Raw genomic sequence first — 22,500 nt, 5'->3', positions numbered from 1 at the left:
ACGAAGTATGAAGTGTCCTCTTCCACATAGGGCAAGCTAGAATGAACTATCTTACCCAGGACCGCCGAAGCAGCGTGGACCAGGGGAGAACTGAACTTTATACTTCACACCACAGTATTGAGTAATGTGCCCTCTTCCACATAGGGCAAGCTGGAATGTTCCATTTTACCCAGGACGGCCGAAGCGGCGTGGACCAGTGGAGGACTACACAATCATGAGGTTTGATATCGACTTGTGTGTTTCAATAGGATACCGATGGTATGGTTTGAACCGATTTGATTTAGCCATTCTGAAGTCATCACTTGGTTGAAGCGCTGAACTAGGGAGGCATCGTTTACATATATATTGGTTTTCGCATGCTCTACTAGGTTAATGTCATGAGGTTGGCTATCGAGCATGCCCAAGTGATGACTTGATTGTGTGCTTGCTTGAATTCTTCACATTTCATACCATCGGTTAGTTGTCGAATCATTCCTCGATCATAACCTTCGTTCTTGGTTCATGTATGCTCTCTTCCACATAGGGCAAGCTAGAATTAACTATCTTACCCAGGACCGCCGAAGCAGCGTGGACCAGGGGAGAACTATACTTTGTCTTGTATGCCCTCTTCCACATAGGGCAAGCTAGAATGAACTATCTTACCCAGGACCGCCGGGGCAGCGTGGACCAGTGGAGGACTATACTTTGTTCATAACACCACAGTATTGAGTAATGTGCCCTCTTCCACATAGGGCAAGCTAGAATGAACTATCTTACCCAGGACCGCCGAAGCGGCGTGGACCAGTGGAGGACTACACAATTAAGAGGTTTGATATCGACTTGTGTGTTTCAATAGGGTACCGATGGTATGTTTTGAACCGATTTGATTTAGCCATTCTGAAGTCATCACTTGGTTGAAGCGCTGAACTAGGGAGGGGCATCGTTTACATATATATTGGTTTTCGCATGCTCTACTAGGTTAATGTCATAGGGTTGGCTATCGAGCATGCCCAAGTGATGACTTGATTGTGTGCTTGCTTGAATTCTTCACATTTCATACCATCGGTTAGTTGTCGAATCATTCCTCGATCATAACCTTCGTTCTTGGTTCATGTATGCTCTCTTCCACATAGGGCAAGCTAGAATTAACTATCTTACCCAGGACCGCCGAAGCAGCGTGGACCAGGGGAGAACTATACTTTGTCTTGTATGCCCTCTTCCACATAGGGCAAGCTAGAATTAACTATCTTACCCAGGACTGCAAAGCAGCGTGGACCAGTGGAGGACTATACTTTGTTCATTACACCACAGTATTAAGTATGGTGTCCTCTTCCACCATAGGGCAAGCTAGAACTAACTATCTTACCCAGGACCGCCGAAGCAGTGTGGACCAGGGGAGGACTATACTTTATACTTCACACACTAGCCATACTGAAGTCATCACTTGGTTGAAGCGCTGAACTACGGCGGGGTAATCGTTTACAGGTTAATATCATATAGCTGCATGCTCATTAGTAGATAATGGAATATTGTATGGCAATATGAGCATGCCCAAGTGATGACTTTGTTTCAAGCTCAACAGGTAGGGTATTGAGTCCTCTTCCACATAGGGCAAGCTAGAATGAACTATCTTACCCAGGACCGCCGGAGCAGCGTGGACCAGTGGAGGACTCTATACTTTATACTTCACACCACAGTATTGAGTACGACTTGCATAAAGCCCCTAATGAGAACCACGAGGGCTCTCTCAATGTAGAACCACGAGGGCTCTAGTACCGATTCTCTCGGTACGGCTTGGTCCGTGTTCCTTTATGCTTGTACTCTAAGTATTAAGTATTGTGTCCTCTTCCACATAGGGCAAGCTAGAACTAACTATCTTACCCAGGACCGCCGAAGCAGTGTGGACCAGGGGAGGACTATACTTTATACTTCACACACTAGCCATACTGAAGTCATCACTTGGTGGGGGTGAACTACGGCGGTATCTATCGTTTTGGTTCGGTCTATATAGGGTCGCTTGCATGCTCATTCGAATATAATGTAATTGTGTATGGCAATATGAGCATGCCCAAGTGATGACTTTGTTTCAAGCTCAACAGGTAGGGTATTGAGTCCTCTTCCACATAGGGCAAGCTAGAATGAACTATCTTACCCAGGACCGCCGGAGCAGCGTGGACCAGTGGAGGACTCTATACTTTATACTTCACACCACAGTATTGAGTACTTCTTGCATAAAGCCCCTAATGAGAACCACGAGGGCTCTCTCAATGTAGAACCACAAGGGCTCTAGTACCGATTCTCTCGGTACGGCTTGGTCCGTGTTCCTTTATGCTTGTACTCTTAGAAAGTCTCAACCCGGAGGTCTTGACTTTGATTGTCATAGTTGGACTACGACGGGGTATCCGACTCATCGAATACCCCAGAAGCACACCATCTTTCGGGTAGGCGGTACGCGTACCTCCGGACGCGGAAGTCTCAACCCGGAGGTCTTGACTTTGTATTGTCATAGTTGGACTACGACGGGGTATCCGACTCATCGAATACCCCAGAAGCACACCATCTTTCGGGTAGGCGGTACGCGTACCTCCGGACGCGGAAGTCTCAACCCGGAGGTCTTGACTTTGATTGTCATAGTTGGACTACGACGGGGCATCCGACCATTGCTGATCGAACACCCCTGATTCACCATCTTTCGGGTAGGCGGTACGCGTACCTCCGGACGCGGAAGTCTCAACCCGGAGGTCTTGACTTTGTATTGTCATAGTTGGACTACGACGGGGTATCCGACTCATCGAATACCCCAGAAGCACACCATCTTTCGGGTAGGCGGTACGCGTACCTCCGGACGCGGAAGTCTCAACCCGGAGGTCTTGACTTTGATTGTCATAGTTGGACTACGACGGGGCATCCGACCATTGCTGATCGAACACCCCTGATTCACCATCTTTCGGGTAGGCGGTACGCGTACCTCCGGACGCGGAAGTCTCAACCCGGAGGTCTTGACTTGGATTGTCATAGTTCGACTACGACGGGGCATCCGACCATTGCTGATCGAACACCCCTGATTCACCATCTTTCGGATAGGAGGTGCGCCCACCTCCGACGCGGAAGTCTCAACCCGGAGGTTCGGACTTAGAGTTTTTCCCATTCAAAAGTTTTTCTCTTAGCCATACTGAAGTCATCACTTGGTGAACGATTGAACTAGGGCGGGTTAATCGTTTATAGGTATCATGTGGTTTGCATGCTCTCTTAGGTTAAGGTCATGTGGTTGGCTATCGAGCATGCCCAAGTGATGACTTTGTTTCACGCTTGCTTGATTTCTTCATGATTCCCTGTTATATAGTGTAATCATTCGAGAACAGGGAATCTTTGGTTTTGCTCAACAGGTATTGGATGTCAACTTGGTATCTAGATCGCATTAAGTCTCAACCCTTAGGTTCGGACTTGTATAGTGACATCTTGTTACGGTCTTGAGTCTCAACCCGCAGGTTCGGACTACTTAGTGTTTGATCGAATATAATATGGCAACTTGTGCCTAAGTCTCAACCCGCAGGTTCGGACTTCTGTTTATTTGGCCAATGTATGTATAAGGCAACTTGTGCCTAAGTCTCAACCCGCAAGTTCGGACTTGTGTATTTGTTCGAAGTCATGTATAAGGCAACGTGTGCCTAAGTCTCAACTCGCAGGTTCGGACTTGTTAGTGTTTCGTCAACTTTCATATGGCAACTTGTGCCTAAGTCTCAACCCGCAGGTTCGGACTTGTGTATTTGTTCGAAGTCATGTATAAGGCAACTTGTGCCTAAGTCTCAACCCGCAGGTTCGGACTTGTGTATTTGTTCGAAGTCATGTATAAGGCAACGTGTGCCTAAGTCTCAACCCGCAGGTTCGGACTTCTATAGTGTTTCGTCAATTATCATATGGCAACTTGTGCCGAAGTCTCAACCCGCAGGTTCGGACTTCTATAGTGTTTCGTCAATTATCATATGGCAACTTGTGCCGAAGTCTCAACCCGCAGGTTCGGACTTCTGGAAGGATCACTTGGCCACTAATGATCCTTCCGCAGGTTCACCTACGGAAACCTTGTTACGACTTTTACTTCCTCTAAATCATCAAGTTCGGTCAACTTCGATAAAGCAGACGCGGTTCACGAGGATCCAGCGAACGATCATCTCCAAAGACCTCACTAAATAATCCATCGGTAGTAGCGACGGGCGGTGTGTACAAAGGGCAGGGACGTATTCAACGCTGGCTGATGACCAGCACTTACTAGAAGTTCCGAGTTCATATGGACCATTGCAATCCATAATCCCTACTAAGTGAGTATTTGAGTGATTTCCCGTTCCTCTCGGAATAGGAGACACGCTGCTACCCACATTGTAGCACGCGTGTAGCCCAGAACATCTAAGGGCATCACGGACCTGTTATCGCTCGATCTCATTTTGCTAAACACAAATTGTCCTGCTAAGCAGCGTACCGTAAGTGCACTTGCGCACACGAACAGCGAAGGTGTCAGGTCATACTCCACCGAAAGGTCCTAACCCGTTCCAATCGGCATCGACGCATTAACGCTGACTGCGTTCTAGTTAGCATATGTGAGTCACGTTCGTTATCGGAATTAACCAGACAAATCAATCCACGAACTAAGAACGGCCATGCACCACTACCCTTAAATTTGAGAAAGAGCTATTAATCTGTCTCACCTCCATAAGTTCGGACCTGGTAAGTTTTCCCGTGTTGAGTCAAATTGAACCGCAAGCTCCATTTCATTGTGGTGCCCTTCCGTCAATTCCTTTAAGTTTCAACTTTGCAACCATACTTCCCCCGGAACCTGACTTTGGTTTCCCGGAAGCTACTGAGAGCACCTGGTTGTAGCGTCTCCCAATTGCTAGTTGGCATCGTTTACGGTTAGAACTAGGGCGGTATCTAATCGCCTTCGATCCTCTAACTTTCGTTCTTGATTAAAGAAAGCATCCTTGACAAATGCCTTCGCTTTAGTTAGTCTTACGACGGTCTACGAATTTCACCTCTCGCGCCGTAATACTAGTGTCCCCAACTACTTCTGTTAATCATTACCTCCGGTCTGAGTACAAACCAATGAAAGATTAGACCAAGGTCGTATTCCATTATTCCATGCAAGATTATTCTAGGGCGTTTGGGCACCCTGCTTTAAGCACTCTAATTTGTTCAAGGTAAACGTGAGCGGTCGAGCTCTATGTTACACTTGCACCCGTTGAAGGGCACACCATGACACAGACTTGGTGCCCTACCACACCATTGAGTCGCAACCAGATTCCGACTTGGCCCACCGACCACGGGTTGCCGGGTCGGCGGAGCCGGACTGTGTTGGACAAGTATCAACTTCGAACGTTTTAACCGCAACAATTTTAATATACGCTAGTGGAGCTGGAATTACCGCGGCTGCTGGCACCAGACTTGCCCTCCACTTGATCCTCGTAGAAGGATTTATGCTCTACTCATTCCAATTATGAAACATCATTAAAGAGTTTCATATTGTTATTTCTCGTCACTACCTCCCCGTCCCGGGATTGGGTAATTTACGCGCCTGCTGCCTTCCTTGGATGTGGTAGCCATTTCTCAGGCTCCCTCTCCGGAATCGAACCCTGATTCCCCGTTACCCGTTGCAACCATGGTAGTCCTCTATACTACCATCCATAGTTGATAGGGCAGATATTTGCGAGATCTGTCGTCGGTGCGAGACCATACGATCAGCATCATTATCCAGACTTCAACTCAATGACACGGAGAACCCGCGATTGGTTTGACTAATAAGTGCACCAGTTCCCGCGAGGGTCCTGGCATGTTGCATGTATTAGCTCTAGATTTTCCACAGTTATCCAAGTAACTAGGTTGATGATCTCGTAAATTATAGCTGTTATACTGAGCCTTATGCGGTTTCACATTAAATCTGTTTGTACTTAGACATGCATGGCTTAACCTTTGAGACGAGCGTATATTACTGGTAGGATCAACCAGAATTCCGACTTTGCGTTCGAATGTTCATTGTCCCATTGCACCCGGAGGAGCAAACACCACGTTCTATATGTTGTCAAGTCCGGTAGCACACGGGAGGCGAGCCCCCGTGCGAACCTCATTGCCCTCGTATCACACACACCCGATGCACCGGACAGGCACTTGAGCGGCATTCGACTCCGCTAAGCGCTCGTGCGCCCGATTGTGCATGCGCTGACGGGGCCTTCATACCCCTACCACAGCGACCTTATGCCAAACTTCCATGAATACTTAGGTGAGCTGACAAGGGCCTTCATTTCCCTACCATCAACTAAAGGACACGCTAGGCGCGTCCGATCATTGCAACTGCGGGGCTTTCATACCCCAATCACCACAGTACGCAATTCACCAGAGTTTAATCACAACCCCCCCGGACATGGCACACTATTAACTTGCAACAAAACTTAGTGTGTGCCGGGCACATCGGTTCCACAAAATCATTCCCGATGTACCCCAATTGGGGTTGTGAACGCATCCATGGTCCTCTGACACACCCAACCAAGCGTGGATACTACATACCTCAAACACCCAGTACACTAACAGACAAATCAACATATGGTTGCTTTCCCCCAGACATTTGCCAATCACTTGGCACCCGGACGGGAACTCGCTCCTGATTGCGCCATTGCCACCCATTTGCCAAGAGCGAGTTCTGTATGTAGATTTCATTTGGAAAGGCAACCGTGTACTGGATATTCTATCCGACGATTACAGATGACGAGTACGAGACTCGACTACACTCACGGATAATACATTTTGGGTCGAGATTGCTTTCGGGGTTTTCGATTGGTCTTGCGCTTGTAAACGTATAACTTTGACTTGTGGTAACCTCGGTATGTTAGTCGATCACGTGGATGTGAACTGGTAGGGGTGAGCAATCTGTTCACTTGCACTCTGGGTAGGAATATAGTGAGCGCTATAGGTTAAAGATCATGGTATGGTTCCATCGTGATGACTTTCGCTAGATAGTAGTATGTTTGGATAGTTATAACGTTTTTGGCCATTTGTTCATAGTGTTCGGTTCATTCAGGAATTCGATTGGTCTTTGCTTCACACACGTGGTCGATCACTTGGATGTGAACTAGGGTGAGATTAAGGTGTTCACTAGTGCTCTTCGGTTTTGGATCAGTAATGAGCACTTGATTGGTTTCGCATAATATGTATCCATAGTGATGACTCTTTCCAGCTTAAGATTTCGTGACCGGTTTCGAATCCTCCCCACGTTCGCTTTTACTTGGTTAGGTTTTCGAGTGTAGATTTGAAAGCAATCTCATGTATGTATCCCATCTGATATAAGCCACTGACAGTTCATGTCACCTCGTTCAACTCTCGCTGGGTCACAGAAGTATGTTACTGCGCCCATTATCCCTACTCGGATAGGTTCGGTTCGTTCGTTTTATACTACGGTGAGTAAACTCAATTTGTGCATCGCATAGCCATGGAAAGCAAGCTTTCGCGGGCCTCTTCGACTGTTTTGATACGAGCTGTGCCCGTGATGCTTGTCATCCCAGGATACTAGACCCCTTTGGACGACCGCATGACCATCAGAAAGTAAATTCCACGTTCGATTTGGGGTGTGAACCCCGAACATAAAGTCTTTGTGTAGAACCACGAGGGCTCTATAGTACCGATTCTCTCGGTACGCTTGGTCCGTGTTCCTTTATGTTCGTACTCTTGTGAATAAGATTCACGTTCGTTTTGGGATATTTGCTACTGTCACCGTTTGAGTACCATGGGGCTTGAACCCCTAACATAAAGTCTTTGTGTAGAACCACGAGGGCTCTATAGTACCGATTCTCTCGGTACGCTTGGTCCGTGTTCCTTTATGTTCGTACTCTTGTGTGTTTATAATATTCATGTTCGGTTTGGGATATTTGCTACTTTCACCAGGGTCCCGTTCTTCATACAAGTCTGCCTTGCTAATGTGGTAACTTTATAGTGTAGTTCTGACATCCCAATTTTGGGACTTAGCCGTTTTTTCGTATATTTCCATATGACCCATAGGGTCCCTTTCTTCATACAAGCTTGCCTAGGGCGATCGGTCAAAACTTGTCTTACTATTCGATTGGTCTTCGCACTTTCACCCTAGGCAATTCGCCTAGGTCTGTCTTCATGAGGAGGCCAAAACCCGAAATAAGGAGGTCCAGCCGACCCTGAAACCTCCCCTGTCTTAACTACACTAACCCGATTTTTCAGGGTCCTCAGCGCCATACAACTTTGCCTAGGACACTTATACTCTTGACTTAGGCCATCTGACTTGGTCCGTGTTTCTTCCTAGGGTTCACCTAGGTACTTTGCCTTGCTTGATGTGGTAACTTTTTAGTGTAGTTCAGACATCCCAATTTTGGGACTTAGCCGATTTTTCATGTATTTCCATATGACCCATAGGGTCCCTTTCTTCATACAAGCTTGCCTAGGGCGATCGGTCAAAACTTGTCTTACTATTCGATTTGTCTTCGCACTTTCACCCTAGGCAGTTCGCCTAGGTCTGTCTTCTTGAGGAGGCCAAAACCCGAAATAAGGAGGTTCGGCCGACCCTGAAACCTCCCCTGTCTGAACTACACTAACCCGATTTTTCAGGGTCCTCAGCGCCATACAACTTTGCCTAGGTCACTTGTACTCTTGACTTAGGCCATCCGACTTGGTCCGTGTTTCTTCCTAGGGTTCACCTAGGTACTTTGCCTTGCTTGATGTGGTAACTTTTTAGTGTAGTTCAGACATCCCAATTTTGGGACTTAGCCGATTTTTCATGTATTTCCATATGACCCATAGGGTCCCTTTCTTCATACAAGCTTGCCTAGGGCGATCGGTCAAAACTTGTCTTACTATTCGATTGGTCTTCTCACTTTCACCCTAGGCAGTTTGCCCAGGTCTGTCTTCTTGAGGAGGCCAAAACCCGAAATAAGGAGGTTCAGCCGACCCAGAAACCTCCCCTGTCAGAACTACACTAACCCGATTTTTCAGGGTCCTCAGCGCCATACAACTTTGCCTAGGTCACTTGTACTCTTGACTTAGGCCATCTGACTTGGTCCGTGTTTCTTCCTAGGGTTCACCTAGGTACTTTGCCTTGCTTGCTGTGGTAACTTTTTAGTGTAGTTCAGACATCCCAATTTTGGGACTTAGCCGATTTTTCATGTATTTCCATATGACCCATAGGGTCCCTTTCTTCATACAAGCTTGCCTAGGGCGATCGGTCAAAACTTGTCTTACTATTCGATTGGTCTTCGCACTTTCACCCTAGGCAGTTTGCCTAGGTGTAGCTTCTTGAGGAGGTCAAAACCCAAAATAAGGAGGTTCAGCCGACCCAAAAACCTCCCCTGTCTAAACTACACTAACCAGATTTTTCAGGGTCCTCACCGTCATACAACTTTGCCTAGGTCACTTGTTCTCTTGACTTAGGCCATCTGACTTGGTCCGTGTTTCTTGCTAGGGTTCACCTAGGTACTTTGCCTTGCTTGATGTGGTAACTTTTTAGTGTAGTTCAGACATCCCAATTTTGGGACTTAGCCGATTTTTCATGTATTTCCATATGACCCATAGGGTCCCTTTCTTCATACAAGCTTGCCTAGGGCGATCGGTCAAAACTTGTCTTACTATTCGATTGGTCTTCGCACTTTCACCCTAGGCAGTTTGCCTAGGTGTAGCTTCTTGAGGAGGTCAAAACCCAAAATAAGGAGGTTCAGCCGACCCAAAAACCTCCCCTGTCTAAACTACACTAACCAGATTTTTCAGGGTCCTCACCGTCATACAACTTTGCCTAGGTCACTTGTTCTCTTGACTTAGGCCATCTGACTTGGTCCGTGTTTCTTGCTAGGGTTCACCTAGGTACTTTGCCTTGCTTGATGTGGTAACTTTTTAGTGTAGTTCAGACATCCCAATTTTGGGACTTAGCCGATTTTTCATGTATTTCCATATGACCCATAGGGTCCCTTTCTTCATACAAGCTTGCCTAGGGCGATCGGTCAAAACTTGTCTTACTATTCGATTGGTCTTCGCACTTTCACCCTAGGCAGTTTGCCTAGGTGTAGCTTCTTGAGGAGGTCAAAACCCAAAATAAGGAGGTTCAGCCGACCCAAAAACCTCCCCTGTCTAAACTACACTAACCAGATTTTTCAGGGTCCTCACCGTCATACAACTTTGCCTAGGTCACTTGCACTCTTGACTTAGGCCATCTGACTTGGTCCGTGTTTCTTGCTAGGGTTCACCTAGGTAGTTTGCCTTGCTTGATGTGGTAACTTTTTAGTGTAGTTCTGACATCCCAATTTTGGGACTTAGCCGATTTTTCATGTATTTCCATATGACCCTTAGGGTCCCTTTCTTCATACAAGCTTGCCTAGGGCGATCGGTCAAAACTTGTCTTACTATTCGATTGGTCTTCGCACTTTCACCCTAGGCAGTTTGCCTAGGTGTAGCTTCTTGATGAGGCCAAAACCCAAAATAAGGGGGTTCGGCCGACCCAAAAACCTACCCTGTCTAAACTACACTAACCAGATTTTTCAGGGTCCTCAGCGCCATACAACTTTGCCTAGGTCACTTGTTCTATTGACTTAGGCCATCTGACTTGGTCCGTGTTTCTTCCTAGGGTTCACCTAGGTACTTTGCCTTGCTTGGTGTGGTAACTTTTTAGTGTAGTTCTGACATCCCCATTTTGGGACTTAGCCGATTTTTCGTAATATACCATATGACCCATCAGGGTCCTTGCCTTCATATAAGTTTGCCTTGCTTGGTGTGGTAACATTTGAGTGTAGTTCTGACATCCCCATTTTGGGACTTAGCCGATTTTTCGATCAATACCATATGACCCATCAGGGTCCTTTGCTTCATATAAGTTTGCCTTGCTTGGTGTGGTAACATTTGAGTGTAGTTCTGACATCCCCATTTTGGGACTTAGCCGATTTTTCAATCAATACCATATGACCCATCAGGGTCCTTGCCTTCATATAAGTTTGCCTTGCTTGGTGTGGTAACATTTGAGTGTAGTTCTGACATCCCCATTTTGGGACTTAGCCGATTTTTCGATCAATACCATATGACCCATCAGGGTCCTTTGCTTCATATAAGTTTGCCTTGCTTGGTGTGGTAACATTTGAGTGTAGTTCTGACATCATCATTTTGGGACTTAGCCGATTTTTCGTAAAATACCATATGACCCATCAGGGTCCTTGCCTTCATATAAGTTTGCCTTGCTTGGTGTGGTAACACATGAGTGTAGTTCTGACATCCCCATTTTGGGACTTAGCCGATTTTTCGTATAATACCATATGACCCATCAGGGTCCTTTCCTTCATATAAGTTTGCCTTGCTTGATGTGGTAACATTTGAGTGTAGTTCAGACATCCCCATTTTGGGACTTAGCCGATTTTTCGATCCATACCATATGACCCATCAGGGTCCTTGCCTTCATATTAGTTTGCCTTGCTTGGTGTGGTAACATTTTAGTGTAGTTCTGACATCATCATTTTGGGACTTAGCCGATTTTTCGTAAAATACCATATGACCCATATGGGTCCTTTGCTTCATATAAGTTTGCCTTGCTTGGTGTGGTAACTTTTTAGTGTAGTTCTGACATCCCCATTTTGGGACTTAGCCGATTTTTCGTAAAATACCATATGACCCATCAGGGTCCTTTGCTTCATATAAGTTTGCCTTGCTTGGTATGGTAACATTTGAGTGTAGTTCTGACATCATCATTTTGGGACTTAGCCGATTTTTCGTAAAATACCATATGACCCATATGGGTCCTTTGCTTCATATAAGTTTGCCTTGCTTGGTGTGGTAACTTTTTAGTGTAGTTCTGACATCCCCATTTTGGGACTTAGCCGATTTTTCGTAATATACCATATGACCCATCAGGGTCCTTGCCTTCATATAAGTTTGCCTTGCTTGGTGTGGTAACATTTGAGTGTAGTTCTGACATCCCCATTTTGGGACTTAGCCGATTTTTCGATCAATACCATATGACCCATCAGGGTCCTTTGCTTCATATAAGTTTGCCTTGCTTGGTGTGGTAACATTTGAGTGTAGTTCTGACATCATCATTTTGGGACTTAGCCGATTTTTCGTAAATTACCATATGACCCATCAGGGTCCTTGCCTTCATATAAGTTTGCCTTGCTTGGTGTGGTAACACATGAGTGTAGTTCTGACATCCCCATTTTGGGACTTAGCCGATTTTTCGTAAAATACCATATGACCCATCAGGGTCCTTTCCTTCATATAAGTTTGCCTTGCTTGATGTGGTAACATTTGAGTGTAGTTCAGACATCCCCATTTTGGGACTTAGCCGATTTTTCGATCCATACCATATGACCCATCAGGGTCCTTGCCTTCATATAAGTTTGCCTTGCTTGGTGTGGTAACATTTTAGTGTAGTTCTGACATCATCATTTTGGGACTTAGCCGATTTTTCGTAAAATACCATATGACCCATATGGGTCCTTTGCTTCATATAAGTTTGCCTTGCTTGGTGTGGTAACTTTTTAGTGTAGTTCTGACATCCCCATTTTGGGACTTAGCCGATTTTTCGATCCATACCATATGACCCATCAGGGTCCTTTCCTTCATATAAGTTTGCCTTGCTTGGTGTGGTAACATTTGAGTGTAGTTCTGACATCCCCATTTTGGGACTTAGCCGATTTTTCGTAAAATACCATATGACCCATCAGGGTCCTTTCCTTCATATAAGTTTGCCTTGCTTGGTGTGGTAACTTGTTAGTGTAGTTCAGACATCATCATTTTGGGACTTAGCCGATTTTTCGTAAAATACCATATGACCCATCAGGGTCCTTGCCTTCATATAAGTTTGCCTTGCTTGGTGTGGTAACATTTTAGTGTAGTTCTGACATCACCATTTTGGGACTTAGCCGATTTTTCGTAAAATACCATATGACCCATCAGGGTCCTTGCCTTCATATAAGTTTGCCTTGCTTGGTGTGGTAACATTTTAGTGTAGTTCTGACATCACCATTTTGGGACTTAGCCGATTTTTCGTAAAATACCATATGACCCATCAGGGTCCTTTGCTTCATATAAGTTTGCCTTGCTTGGTGTGGTAACACATGAGTGTAGTTCTGACATCCCCATTTTGGGACTTAGCCGATTTTTCGATCAATACCATATGACCCATCAGGGTCCTTTCCTTCATATAAGTTTGCCTTGCTTGATGTGGTAACACACGAGTGTAGTTCTGACATCCCCATTTTGGGACTTAGCCGATTTTTCGATCCATCCCATATGACCCATCAGGGTCCTTTTTCTTCATATAAGTTTCCCAAGACTTAGTGCTTTTTTCCTTTGGACACCAATATCACCCTTGCGGGTATCTTTGATCTTCTCACTTTGTATTGGCCGAATGTAGGTCTTGCCATGCCAAACATATAATTGTTCTACACCAAGTCTCTATCTCGTACCGCCAGCTCGGTACATTCGATCAACCTGCCCTTAAGGCACCCGGGACTTAGCCATTTTTTCACATTTTTCATGATTTTGAGGCAACTTTTCTCCACTTTGTCACCTTATATCACCAAGATCCTTTCCCTTTAGCGCTTCACTCTGTTCGTATGATATTTAGCGCTGACTATCACCTTTCTATCGCTGACCTCAACTTCTTATTCGGTGCCATAGAGCCAGAGATATTTGGTGTATGCTGTTATAAGGGAAGTTTGTCACTTTTTCAAAGGCCCACTTTGGGACGCCCATATCTCACCTTCACGTATCTTCGATCTTCTTGTCGTCTATGGACGAAACTTAGGTCTTGTATTGGCCAACTTATAAATGTTCTACGGCCAAGCCGTATCTCTTACCGCCAGCCCGGTATTCATGGACTTAGTCGGATTTTCGCCTCTCGTGGTAACAATTTCTGACTTTGACTCACAATAACACCCGAACGGTCACATGCTAGCGCTTTGCTTGGTAGGAATTATAGTTAGCGCTACCTTTTCTCTTTCCATCGATACCTTGTTCGTTCCATTCCATGCCATACAGCCGAAGTTATGATGTTTCCCGTTTTCCATATCATGTGGAGCTTATGCTCTGGGAAAACCATCTAACACCTGTACCACCCTTTTGGGTACCACCGATCTCGTCACTATGTTCGGGCCAAATATAGGTTATAACATGCCCAACATATAATTGTTCTACACCAAGTCTCTATCTCTTACCGCCTGCTCGGTATTTTACTCGTATGTCCAAATTTCACAACTTGTACTTTTTGGCCCAATGTACTCGAGTTTCAATTTTGGTAACATTTTTCGACTTTGACACTTAATAACTTCCAAATCATGCTAGTTAGCGCTTTGCTTTCTTCTAGTCGTATCTAGCGCTGGGTGTTACCTTTCCAAAACATATCCTAGCTTAACAATCCATGCCATACAGCCGGAGCTATACGGTGCACAAGTCAAATCCATTTTAGCCATGTTTCATTTTTGCCAATTTTTGACCACTCGTATCACCCTTCCAGAGTGGTCCGATCTTCTCGCTGTCTATGGACGACTTTTAGGTCTCGTAGAGGCAAACTTATAAGTATTCTACGTCAACCCGCTATCTCTTACCGCCTGCTCGGTATTCTTGGTCTTGTGTGATTTTTGGAAATTTTGGTATTATTTTTCCACTTTGTCGCTTAATAACTCAGTTTTGCTCAACACTTAGCGCTTCGGTTGTTTGGGATTATAGTTAGCGCTCGGTTCGACCTTTCCAACACTGATCTTAGCTTGTCGATCCGTTCCATACAGCCTGAGTTATTCGCGATACCGTGTTTCAACCCATTTCTCAAGTCTCGTTTTGGTCCAACTTTGAACCAGCCATATCACCCTGATGGGTACCTCCGATCTTCTCGCTCTATATTGGCCAAAGTTAGGTCTTGTGGTAACGTACTTATGATTGTTCTACGCCGTGTTCGTAGCTCTTATCGTTCGCCCGCTATTTTCGATCATAAGGTGAATTTTCGCCTCTAAACCACCATTTTTCACCTTTGCCCTCTAATATGACCGACTTGCTCAACACCTAGCGCTTCGCTTGGTAGGACACATAGCTAGCGCTCGTCAAGACCTTTCCAACGCATATCCAAGCTTTCCGATCCGAGCCATACAGCCTGAGCTATAGGCGATACCGTTTTTCCCATTTTCTTGGTCACACGCACTTTAGGGTACCCCTTTTTGCCTTTGACCCTTAATACCTCCTCCGGGTCACTAGTAGGCGCTTAGCTTGGTAGGAAACATAGCTAGAGCAGGCCTTCACCTTTCCAAAACTGCCGAAAGTGTACCGATCCGACATCTAGAACCAAAGTTATGGTCATTCCCATCATGCTCTACTTTCATGGTCAACCTCCACCAAGCACACCTAGGTTGGACCAACTTTCACCAACTCATCTCGAACCCCAAATTTGCTTCGACCTACTAGGTTTCCCTAGTAAAGTGGTCAAAACATCCATTACAACACGACTGGTCTTTCTGGTGGTCGACCTAGGCGACTTTGTTCGACGACCACCACCCCATGGAACTAAAAGACGTCCCTTGATACGGACCACCGATACATTTTCCGGCCTGTCTAAACTACACTCATCGAAATTTTTTTGGGTCCCCACCGTCATACAAGTTTGCCTAGGTCAAGTTTTTCTTCCGGATCGGCCGCGGACCTCACTTTTCATTATCTAGGGAGGCCATAGGGCCCCAAAAGGGGTTTTTTAAAATTTTCGACACTTTCGACTTTGGTCGGATTTTTTCCGATTTTGGTCCGACCTAGGGACTTGGTGGTCCAAGGAGCCTCGGGACCAAACTTTTTTCTCAGGGGTCCCTACCTCCATACAACTTTGCCTAGGTCAATTTTTTGTTCCAAATCGACCGCGGATTTCACTTTTCAATATCTGGGGCTCGTGTAGAGTCCGAATATGAGGTTTTCTCATTTTTCGACATTTTCGACTTTTTTCGACTTTTTTCGGGTTTTTCGACCTAGGGGTCCGCCGAACAAATTTTGGGTCAAAAATTTTTATTGAACTAGTCGAAAGTACGCAAAAAGATAAGACTTTTTGCCGAAGACACCATGCCCCGGAACCGACTCCTTCCCCTTCAAAATTGGGGACAAACGTGATTTTTGAAACTTTTCCTTAGGGAGCCCAAGACTTAGAAAATTTTCAAATTCTCGATTTTTCGATTGCGAGCTAGCGCTTTGCGGTCTTCGGCAATGTTGTAGATCTCGACGAGATAAGACTTTTTGGTCAAGGGACATTTTGCCCTCCGACCCCTCCTTCCCCCCGCAAATCGCCCCCCAAAGTGCAATTTTTGCATTTTCACCTCTTTGCACGCACTGTTCGGCCCAAATGGCCACTTTCTATGGGTCTGAGCGCTTTGCGGTCTTCGGCAAACATTTAGAGCGTACCAAGCCCTAATTATAATTCTTCTACACCACCTTCGTACCTCTTCATCCCTGGCCGCTATTCGCGTACCAAGGTAATTTTTGTTCATTTTGTCAACATTTTTCATCTTTGACTGCTTATATCGGCCTTGCCATGAACCGATAGCGCTTCGCTGTGTTCTAACGTAAGTTAGTACTGCTCAATACCTTTCCAAATCATGTCTTAGATTGTCATTTGCTTGCATACAGCCGGAGCTATGAGCGATACCGTAAAAAGTACCGAAACTTGGAAAAATCCTTTGATCGCCCATATCCCCCCTTTGGGGGCCAGATATCGAAAAAAGTTCTGATTCAAAAAGTTGCGCATTAACGTGTTCTAGTTATGCCTAGAACATTTCACTTCGCTAGCTGGCCTGCAACTTAGCCGTAATTGGGATTTTAGGGTGTTCTTGGAGGGCCCATTTCCTGCGACTTGGTATCTTTTGGGCCCAATGTTTCTCTAATATCTCCACGAGTTTTCCAGATAGCCTTTTCAAACTTTCAGGGTGCTTAGAACACCTCAAGACCTTTCCAACGCTATGCCGTTTGCCTCGCTCGGACATCTACAGCCAAAGTTATTCGAGGTACACGGTACCTTACCCTGTTTTCTCAGTACTTGGTCGAAAATTTCGATCAGCCATATGACCGACTTGGACAACCCTGAGCGGGTTGGCCCCATATAACTAAACTTTTGTCTCTTGTAGGCAAACTTATAAATGTTCTACGTCAACTCGCTATCTCGTACCGCCTTGACGGTATACTTGGTCCAAGGGCCATTTCCAGCGACTTGGTCGCAATTTCGCTCTAAGTTTCGCTAATACCTTCGTCCGTGGACATGGTGATTTTTTGTTCGTATTTTTCCTTGATAGTCCCACTCAAGACTATTCCATACCAGAGCCAAGCGTCCCGCTAAGTGCCATACAGCCTGAGCAGTAATTCATGAAAGGTACCTCTACCAGTTTTTGCCATACTTGGGTACAAACTTTGTATCGCCCATATCTCCACTTTGGAGGCCAGCCAGCACCTTTGCCCCATATACTTTTTTCTTGGTCATACCATGCACTAAATATAATTGTTCTACGCCAACTTGCTATCTCTTCTCTAACTTGCCGTTATTCTTGGTCCAAGTCCCATTTCATTCGTTTTCGGACCCATTTTGCTATATGTTTCACTAATAGCTTCGGCCATGGACAAGCTGATATTCTGTTTGTATTTTTGCTTGATAGTCCCACTCAAGACCATTCCAAAACACACCGCAACTTGTCGCTCGGTGGCAAACTGACCGAGTTATAATTCATGAAAGATACCTCAACTTGGTACACCATGTGGTCGGCCCAAACCATATACCGACCAAACGACCGACTTGGAGCACCCTGACCGGGTTGCCCCCATATAATGAAAGTTGCGTCTCTACACGCCCAACTTATGAATATTCTACGCCAAGTCGCTATCTCTTACCGGTAAGCCGGTATTCACCTTCCAAGGGTGATTTTGGTCAAGTGCCATTTCCTGCGACTTGGTCCCCGAATTGGACCATCATCACCTAATATCTCCGTGGTCTTTCAACTCAGCCTCATGAAACTTTCAGGGTAGATAGGTCTCCCCAAGACCTTTCCAACGGTATGCCGTTTGTCTTGCTCGGCCATCTACAGCCGAAGTTATTAATGGTACTTGGTACCTTACCCTGTTTTTTCCATACTTGTTCGTACTTGGGTACAAACTTTGGATCGCCCATATCTCCACTTTGGAGGCCAGCCAGCACCTTGGCCCCATATACTTTTTTGTTGGTCATACCATGCACCAAATATAATTGTTCTACGTCAACTTGCTATCTCTTCTCCAACTTGCCGTTATTCTTGGTCCAAGTCCCATTTCATTCGTTTTCGGACCCATTTTGCCATATGTTTCACTAATAGCTTCGCCCATAGACAAGCTAATTTTCTGTTTGTATTTTTCCCAAATAGTCCTACTCAGGACCATTCCAAATCACATCGTAGCTTGTTGCTCGGTGGCAAACTGACCGAGTTATAATTCATGAAAGGTACCTCAACTTGGTACACCACGTGGTCGGCCCAAACCATAAACCGACCAAACGACCGACTTGGAGCACCCTGACCGGGTTGCCCCCGTATAATGAAAGTTGCGTCTCTACACGCCCAACTTATGAATATTCTACGCCAAGTCGCTATCTCTTACCGGTAAGCCGGTATTCACCTTCCAAGGGTGATTTTGGTCAAGTGCCATTTCCTGCGACTTGGTCCCCGAATTGGACCATCATCACCTAATATCTCCGTGGTCTTTCAACTCAGCCTCATGAAACTTTCAGGGTAGATAGGTCTCCCCGAGACCTTTCCAACGGTGAGCCGTTTGCCTCGCTCGGCCATATACAGCCGAAGTTATTAATGGTACTTGGTACCTTACCCTGTTTTTTCCATACTTGTTCGTACTTGGGTACAAACTTTGTATCGCCCATATCTCCACTTTGGAGGCCAGCCAGCACCTTGGCCCCAAATACTTTTTTGTTGGTCATACTATGCCCAAAATATAAATGTTCTACGTCAACTTGCTATCTCTTCTCCAACTTGCCGTTATTCTTGGTCCAAGTCCCATTTCATTCGTTTTTGGACCCATTTTGCTATATGTTTCACTAATAGCTTCGGCCATGGACAAGCTGATTTTCTATTTGTATTTTTGCTTGATAGTCCCACTCAAGACCATTCCAAAACACACCGCAACTTGTCGCTCGGTGGCAAACTGACCGAGTTATAATTCATGAAAGGTACCTCTTCTTGGTACACCACATGGTCGGCCCAAACCATAAACCGACCAAACGACCGACTTGGAGCACCCTGACCGGGTTGCCCCCATATAATGAAAGTTGCGTCTTTACACGCCCAACTTATGAATATTCTACGCCAAGTCGCTATCTCTTACCGGTAAGCCGGTATTCACCTTCCAAGCGTGATTTTGGTCAAGTGCCATTTCCTGCGACTTGGTCCCCGAATTGGACCATCATCACCTAATATCTCCGTGGTCTTTCAACTCAGCCTCATGAAACTTTCAGGGTAGATAGGTCTCCCCAATACCTTTCCAACGATATGCGGTTTGCCTCGCTAGGCCATCTACAGCCGAAGTTATTCATGGTACTTGGTACCTTACCCTGTTTTTTCCATACTTGTTCATACTTGGGTACAAACTTTGAATCGCCCATATCACCACTTTGGAGGCCAGCCAGCGCCTTGGCCCCATACACATTTTTGTTGGTCATACCACGCACTAGTTATAAATGTTCTACGCAAGCTTGCTATCTCTTCTCCAACTTGCGGTTATTTTTGACTCAAGTCCCATTTCCATAGTTTTTGGTACCAATTTGCTCTATGTTTCGCTAATAGCTTCGCCCAAGGACTTTGTGATTTTTTGTTCGCATTTTTCCTAAATAGTCCCACTCAAGACTATTCCAAATCACACCTTAGCTTGTCGCTCAGTGCCATACAGCCAGAGTTTTAATTCATGAAAGGTACATAACCTTGGTACACCACGTGGTCGGTCCAAACCATCAACCAACCATATGACCGACTTCGAGTCGAGCTAGCGGCTAGGCTCAATATAATGAAATGCGTGTCTTGATGCGAGCTACTGACGGTCTGAACAATGTAGCTCGCTAGCTCGTCTCTAAACTTGTATTTTGGTCGAATATTGGGTGTTCATGTACCACTTCGGGTAACATGGACTTTGGTGCAACTTTACCACTTGTGCACTTAATTACTTCCCGGTCATTCAAGTCTTTGCCTTCATACTTTCAGGGTAGTTAGGTCTCGTCGAGACCTTTCCATACATATGCCAAACTCATCGATCGGACATCTATAGCCCGAGTTATTCGCGGTACACCGTACCTTACCCTGTTTTTTCCTCAATTGGGTACAAACCTTGGAACACCCATATCGCCCCTTTAGAGACTAGCTGGCACGTTGGCCTCATATAATGATAAGTGCACCTCAACTAGGGCTACTGACGGTCAGAACATTTCAACTTGCTAGCTCGGGCCCACACTTGTGTTTTTCTCGAATATATGGTTCAAGTGTGCCACTTTGGGCACTTTTGGACATTTTGTCCCCACACAACTTTCTTGCCTTGGTAGATAGGGTCTTGTGATCTTGGGCAAAAAGATGCACCAAGATAAAGTCTAACTTTCGTTCTTGTACCGCAAAGCGCTACCTCCAACACCCGAGGAGATAGAAAGTGATTATGTTCGGTATATCGGTCTTCCATGGCCTACTATGGTAAGCCCCTGCAGGTATGCAACCGAAGGTGCTTGGTACATGTATTTGGTGCAAAATCGGTGCAAAGTAGGTGTTTCCTTGATCGGGCTATAACTTTCTTGGTTGATGTTGGATTGCTTTGCGGTCTTCGGGGGATAGTTAGGGAACATGTTGGCCAACATTTTCTTATTCCTCAGCCTGGCCGTACCTCCTACCGTCTAGGCGGTATTCATGCTCTAAGTTGGAACTTGTGTTCCTTCGGGCAACTTTTCTGACTTTGACGCTTAATATCTTCCGTTCATATGCAGTCTAAGCTCTGCAACTCTCAGGAAAGCTAGTACTACTCATTTCCTTTCCATATCAGTCTTTGGCTTGTCGATCCAATGTCTACAGCCTTAGTTATTCACGTTCCCTGTGAAGGTAGGTTTTTGCCCATTTTCCAGTTCATGTGGTAACATTCCCGGACTTTGCCGGCTTTCTCTTCATGTGGTAACTTGCTTGCTTGTGTGGTAACTTGGAAGTGTATGTCTGACAGACCCAATCTCGGACTTAGCCGATTTTTCTCTTCATATCATATGGATCAATCACTAGGCCATCTTGCTTGCTTGTGTGGTAACTTGGAAGTGTATTTCTGACAGACCCAATCTGGGACTTAGCCGATTTTTCTCTTCATATCATATGGATCCATCACTAGGCCATCTTGCTTGCTTGTGTGGTAACTTGATAGTGTATGTCTGACAGACCCAATCTGGGACTTAGCCGATTTTTCTCTTCATATCATATGGATCCATCACTAGGCCATCTTGCTTGCTTGTGTGGTAACTTGATAGTGTATGTCTGACAGACCCAATCTGGGACTTAGCCGATTTTTCTCTTCATATCATATGGATCCATCACTAGGCCATCTTGCTTGCTTGTGTGGTAACTTGGAAGTGTATTTCTGACAGACCCAATCTGGGACTTAGCCGATTTTTCTCTTCATATTATATGGATCCTGGACTTAGCCGATTTTTCTCTTCATATCATATGGATCCATCATTAGGCCATCTTGCTTGCTTGTGTGGTAACTTGATAGTGTATTTCCGACAGACCCAATCTCGGACTTAGCCGATTTTTCTCTTCATATTATATGGTTCCATCACTAGGCCATCTTGCTTGCTTGTGTGGTATCTTGAAAGTGTATGTCTGACAGACCCAATCTCGGACTTAGCCGATTTTTCTCTTCATATAATATGGATCCTGGACTTAGCCTGTTATTAGGTTATTATATATGGATCCTGGACTTAGCCGATTATTAGGTTATTATATATGGATCCTGGACTTAGCCGATTTTTCTCTTCATATAATATGGATCCGGGACTTAGCCGATTATTAGGTTATTATATATGGATCCTGGACTTAGCCGATATTTCTCTTCATATAATATGGATCCGGGACTTAGCCAATTTTTCTCTTCATATAATATGGATCCGGGACTTAGCCGATTTTTCTCTTCATATAATATGGATCCGGGACTTAGCCAATTTTTCTCTTCATGTGGTAACGTATGCCAATCGCTCACAAGTCATGGGATAAGGGTACTTGTGTTCTTCCATCTTCTAAGTCCCGCACGGGGACATCGTGATCGCCCCAAGTCTGGAATAGCGCCAAGTCAAGCCCCACGGTGGCCGTGCAGGACCTGTTAGCGGCGGCCCCACTGACAGCACTAATCCGGACTTAGAAATTATATCTTTCTAATCGAACACCACACACGCAACACCACCATACCACCATCTCCTTGCAAGTACCTAAGTACCCGCAACTCCATGGTGAAGGCAATGTCACTCCATCACCAACCTCTTTGCAC

Source organism: Anopheles coustani (genome assembly GCF_943734705.1).
Source record: "Anopheles coustani chromosome X unlocalized genomic scaffold, idAnoCousDA_361_x.2 X_unloc_7, whole genome shotgun sequence".
Lineage (NCBI taxonomy): Eukaryota > Metazoa > Arthropoda > Insecta > Diptera > Culicidae > Anopheles > Anopheles coustani.
The sequence above is the reverse complement of the archived record's forward strand: the minus strand, read 5'-3'. Positions refer to the sequence as shown.